The sequence below is a fragment of the Brachyhypopomus gauderio genome, chromosome 9 (assembly GCF_052324685.1).
Source record: "Brachyhypopomus gauderio isolate BG-103 chromosome 9, BGAUD_0.2, whole genome shotgun sequence".
In the NCBI taxonomy this organism is placed as follows: domain Eukaryota; kingdom Metazoa; phylum Chordata; class Actinopteri; order Gymnotiformes; family Hypopomidae; genus Brachyhypopomus; species Brachyhypopomus gauderio.
Window position 1 is genome coordinate 15,882,941 of NC_135219.1, and position 6,034 is coordinate 15,888,974.

The window sequence follows — 6,034 nt, forward strand, 5'->3', positions numbered from 1 at the left end:
ATGCTTTTCCTCAATGTGAAGACTTAGTGCGTCTTTAATCTCTTTGTGGTTATGGCTCCCCTATGCTGGAGACACAATTTCGATTATGTTGCAACCCTGGTTTAATATTCTATATTTCTTGTATCACGGTGTGCATGCATGTGTCTATAATGGCAAGTAAAAAAATATATACAACATTGGTAGTACATGACCAGAGAATAACCCAAATATGGACATTTCTATGCAGCATTAACTTGCAGAAGTGCCAACTGACCTGACTGAAAAAATATAACCCAGACAGTTGGATTACAAGAACCCTGCTAACCCAGCACCCTGTTAGCCTATGCTAAAAATAGCAATTACCCATCATCTGGGTTCATGCTGTTGTAGACGTTTCATAAACAGGCCATAATATCACAGCCAAAACAGATGTGACCCGCCGTATCCCATGAATGCATTCATACTAGTCACGACCATAAACCTCACAGCCATTGTCCACAACAGCCACAATGACAGAGCCCGTTAAAGGACTGCACGGCTGCCCACACACACCCGGCTACCGGCAGCGGGGTTGTGGTGGGCCACGGCCGCTTGAGCTCATCTCCGTCCTCAGAGCGCGAGGGCGTGCGCGAGGGCCGTGACCGGCACTTTGCTGGAGACGAGCGTGGCCGGCGCCGCAGCAGACAGCACGCGCGGCACGCTCGCGGGTCAGCGCCTCTACGCCGCGCCTCTTTCTTCCTCCATGCAGGCACTCAGCGCGAGCGGGGGGCTCGCGCTACACTCTCGACGAGCTGCCGCGTGTCACAGCGCGAGAACTCGGTGAAGGTGATTCAAACGGCACACCGTCTCCCTGAAAGGACACGGCAACATTTCAACATTTCCCTATTAAACTTAAAGGTCGACCAGCATATCTTTGGATTTTATTTTTTACTTCAGAAGTCTATTCTTATAGACAGACGTCATTTCACTGGTTCGTATCATACGTCACGTGACGCCAGCTATTTGAAAGAAACGACCTACAAAACATGCTCAGCCTCAGTATGGTAATTTACATCATTCCTGCATTATGTCCACCACTACGGAAATATTTACAATCACCACTGACCAGAATATTGCATACTAAGGACATTCTGTATTGCTTCCTGCAGTATTTTGAAGCCACCTCCAAAACATTTATTGCCTTTCACCCAGAGTAGCAGCTTACCTCCCAAAGTACTTCCAACTTTAGGGCAGACATTTATTGGGGAGTCACCCATGGTAGTGGTGACAAAAAAAAGAAAAAATAACTGGCATTTCATTTGTTTTGATATGAAAACACTTAGAAGTATGTGTTGTGTTTCATGTGCTGCACTGGTGCAATTTCTTTCGAACGTGTTTAAAGGCGCTACTGCGTCTGATGCATTAACTTTAAACGTCACAGACTTTAAAAGGCCCCAATTACCTTCATACACTTCCGCTTGGCAGACAGCTTAAATGCTCTTTGATCACAATGCTATTAGAATAATTAGCAGAGAAATGAATTGCTAGGCACTTGGGCTGATAGTGTTCATTGTTAACTATAATGGCATATGTGCTGGTCACTTTAATGTACTTACCTCAGCAGGGGAGACGTGGAGTAATGAACACGTTAGGGAGGTGTTGCCCGCAGCTTCAGGTTTTCCACTGGGAGCACAGTGCAGATACCAGTGTAAATGTTTATACACCAGGCTACAGTAGTCAGCACAAGCTGTGCTAATTTGAGGACTTCAAAAGGATGAAGAAGTTTTAACTACAATCACAGAATTACTAATTAGGCCCTGTTCAGCATTATGGATTTAATACAAAAGCATTCTATTCTAATATTTTTCACTAGACAAAAAGTGTTAGATAGCTGTACGAACAGCCAGCATCTAGCCAATTAGAAAGGGTCTGTATCATAACTAAAAGCATGTTAATTGTATTGGGAAATCTCTGACAGAATGAATCAGTAGTGATGCACCCTGTGGGTATCTCAGCTCCAGCTGTAGCTGCAGGGTCAGTGGATTCGAGCCAGTATAGGTTTATGGTCAAGACAGTGAGGTAACAGGTCTGCTTATGATATTCTTGGTATATATGAATATATTTACTGTCTTTTCGGTGCTGGTTCTGAGGTCAAAGTGGTGCTTCAGACAAGAACCGTTTGTGTTTTATTTACCCAGTCAAATGGTAAGTATGCCAACTTAACAGCATCGTCACAACAGCCATGAGTTTTTAAAATGAAATTACAGTCCTCTCACGTGATTTGTTTGCTGACTTTAAAACCTCCACTAGACTGGAGTTATGTGAACTCAGATTTACATCCTGTGCATTTCTTGCCTACCGTCTAGTGTTCATAGTGCACCTGCCACATAGCTAATACCCAATACGCTGACAAACATTCATGATTATACCTAAGAGAAAGTGTTAGGTGGATGCTTTAAATACATACATATGTACATAGTATGAAGGCACTGCAGTTTCAAACACTTTTACAGGGTAAAAAAAACATTTTTTAAACATCACAATCATGGAAGAAGTCACTGGAAACATAGTATGATCATGTAGATTAAAACCTAGTTACCACGAGTTAACGTTTGTGTACACAGAACTAAAAAGGATGTACAGCCTATAGGTATAGCTATAGAGAAGGCATGCCTGATAAACTGACAATTCATTATAGCTTTAAGCTCTTCTTAATGGCCTACCCAAACCTTTATACAGAAAGCATCGTTGCATAGTACAGTTTCCAATTAATTCCTTATGTTTTAAAAGCTCTAGTTAACAACTGTTTCATCATGCAGGCAGGTTTAAGAGTGCCACTGCAGCTTTGGATAACATTTCTAAACTAAATCTCCCATTGCTCCATGTTTGTAAAGTCACTACTGGCACATCAGAGTAGGCCTTTCTTCTCCTGTGAACCAGTACTTCACAAAAGACACAAACAGTAAACGAAGTGAGCAAATTCACTTGTGAATGCTTATATAAACACTCCATATTAATATTCTGTTATTTCTATTAGTACAACCTCACAGTGTTATGTGTTGCTACAGCACACTGCCCGTGTTCCAGCCTCCCAGGAGAGGACTGTGTGAAATTTGAGGCTCAACACCCTTGTATCCCTGAGCCAGAAAAAAGCCGAGTCGATGCTAATGGAGCAAGTTTGCAGACGCACAGGGAGAAGGGGGTAGACCTTCTCAGGTGCTTCCAGCTACAGTCTGTCTCTGAGCCCGTATGATCCATCACCTCGGCTGCGGGAGCCCTCTCTAATCTGCCACGCTGACACATCCGCAGTGGGAGAACATCCTGGTACGCTCACGACCTCCCACCTGTATGGGGTCACCTGCAGGGCAACTCACAGAGGCTCCTACCCTGTCCCTGCCCTCGCCACTGGGGCTTCCTCCCACCGGGGGGGCTGAGCCAATAGCAGGGCCGTGTCAGATGTATATTTAGCTGTACAATGAATATGGATGATGATGGACAGCAACAGAGGCAGGCGCACAGCCTTAACACCAAACACACATCCAGCGATCATCTATAAAGCATGTGGGGCTTTGTCTTCAAATTCAAAAGATCTGATAGGCTACTTCCGTTGTGTCTGTTCCCCACGCATGATTCTTTTTTCAGCTGGGATTTTACATTATATTTACCGTAATATTTGTTATCAAGGAGATATATGCTTTTAGGCTGACAAAAATGCATAACTGAGTCCTCAGGGTTGTACCAGGCGGTACTGATGCTGATCAGTACTGAATCACAGGTCCAGTTTTTCTCCATCACTGGTAAAGATCATCACTTAGATCGGTCTCAATTTAATATTACATAAATGATGAGGAAACAACCTTTTCTCCATGACAGTTATTACAAAAAGAGCTAAAAAAAAGAACTATTTGTTAAATAGTGTTAAATATTTGTTAAAGTGTTTATAGTTATAAATGAGAAAAGCAATTTGTACTCACAAATGGACCAAGGGTAATAGAGAAGGGTTAATGTATTTTACAGGGCAGTGGGGGTGGTGGTTTTGGCTGCCTTTTAGGTCTGCCAGTGGATGAAACTGAGTTTGGACATAAGTCTGAGATAAAGAGACAGCTGGGAATGAGAGATATAAAGAGAAACACTTTTGGCCTGACAGCTTTAAACCACATCTGCTTAATCCATAACACCATACATTTTACTCACTTTAAATACCTTGACATCATGTGCTATTTTGAGATTTCAGATTACTTGCTTGATGGATATTTTTGGTAAAATTTGAAGACATCTGAGAATAAAAGGTGTCTATAGAGGAAATATAACTCATCATCGTCATCATCATCATCATCATCATCATCATCATCATCATGTGGACATTTTCAGAACCAGCAGCTCTGAATTTAAAAGGTGTCTATAGAGGAAATGTATCTGTGAACTCTGAAAGTTGAATAGGCTACATATAACGAACAGCTTTGATCATCATCATCTTCATCATCATCATCATTGTGTGGACGTTTTCAGAACCAGCAGCTCTGAACTGCAATAAAAGCAGCTGCTTTTTGTCTGTTTAACTCTCTACTGAATTCAAACAAAAACACATTTTTTTCTTTGCGCTGTGGAGGTACTTAATTATTAGACATACAATGTTGTCACACATTGGCTGGCTATTTTGTGTTATTCTGTTATCTGCTTTGCTGCAAATCATTCTATTCTGCATTGTACTTGCCCAGATGATACAGAACTTATTCTTTCTAATGTTCAGTTTGCTGTTTTTACTTGAAAATCCAAGCCCAACGCCAATTAAACCATCTTTATCTTTATATCACTTTTATATACCAGGTTATGTCACCTTTATATACCAGGTTATCTTAATATGTCACCTTTATATACCAGGTTATCTTAATATGTCACCTCAGCCTTGACTGTGCTCCACGTGTAGAGCTGGACTAGTTTTTGCCACGACATATTTATTATGTGTATCTATTTCGTATTTGTCCACTTCGAAAGTTGGTGTTTGTGCAGTTTATCCAGCTTTTCCATCACAGGTCTCAGTCTGTGATAAATTCGTTGTGGGCTCCCACGGCTCTGGTGAGAGTGAGTCGGCTACAAACAGCTTCGCCTTCCTCATAAAACTGCCATTAAGCGGCCGTGTCTCCAGACTGCAGCGAGACAAGAATGAGAGAACACATTCATTTGCAGCACTAATGTTCTGTGGCAAAAGGACCGAAGTCGTTTCACCACAAGCAAATTGCAAATTCGAGTCCTCAACAGCTTGATTCCGACCCACAGGTATCACTGTCCCCCCTTTTCGGTGGCGGGGACACATGGGCGAACCCTGTAAGCACAGATTTATACATAAACAACCACGAAGCGAACCACTGAAAGTGAAGCCGGTCTTCTGACTGATGGCGGTTTATAGCAGAACCTGTTAGTCCTGAGCTCGGGCTCGGACCGCTACAGAAGGTGACGGCCAGTCTCACGAGATGCTGCTAACCCGGCGCTGACGGAACCGCTGGGTCGGAGCTGGCAGGTTATTATGTGAGACACTTCCACACTTTTCGCTTTCATCCTTGTTTTTTGCATCCTGCGGTCACCTTGAAAAATGAACCTGAGCGTTTTGACATCCTGCTTCGTCGTGCAATCTTTGTGCTTTCTGGCAGTTTACGATCATTTTCCCCTCTTCACCCCCGACGGGAGAGCAGAACTCATGCTGAACTCACCATCCATAAGAAAATAAAAGATATAGCACCTCTATACTCACACCAAACTATTCTCTACAAGAATCTAACGAAAATACATACATAATTCATGAATACCAAAGCAAAACAAATAGACAAACAAAACATCCAATACTACGATGAAATATTGACATAAATGCTCTGTATATATATTTTGCTTTAGTGTTGTGACCGTGCATTTGTTTTATTAAAGGTCACCACCTGCATTTCCTTCATGGCTGTGAAAACATGCGGTTTGAGACGGAGACCATGTCTATATAATATTTTTTTTTTCATCAACTTTAACAATATGTACACAGAAACTGGCAGAGGCGGTGTTAAAATCGTCTTATTTCAGTTAAAGTAACTTC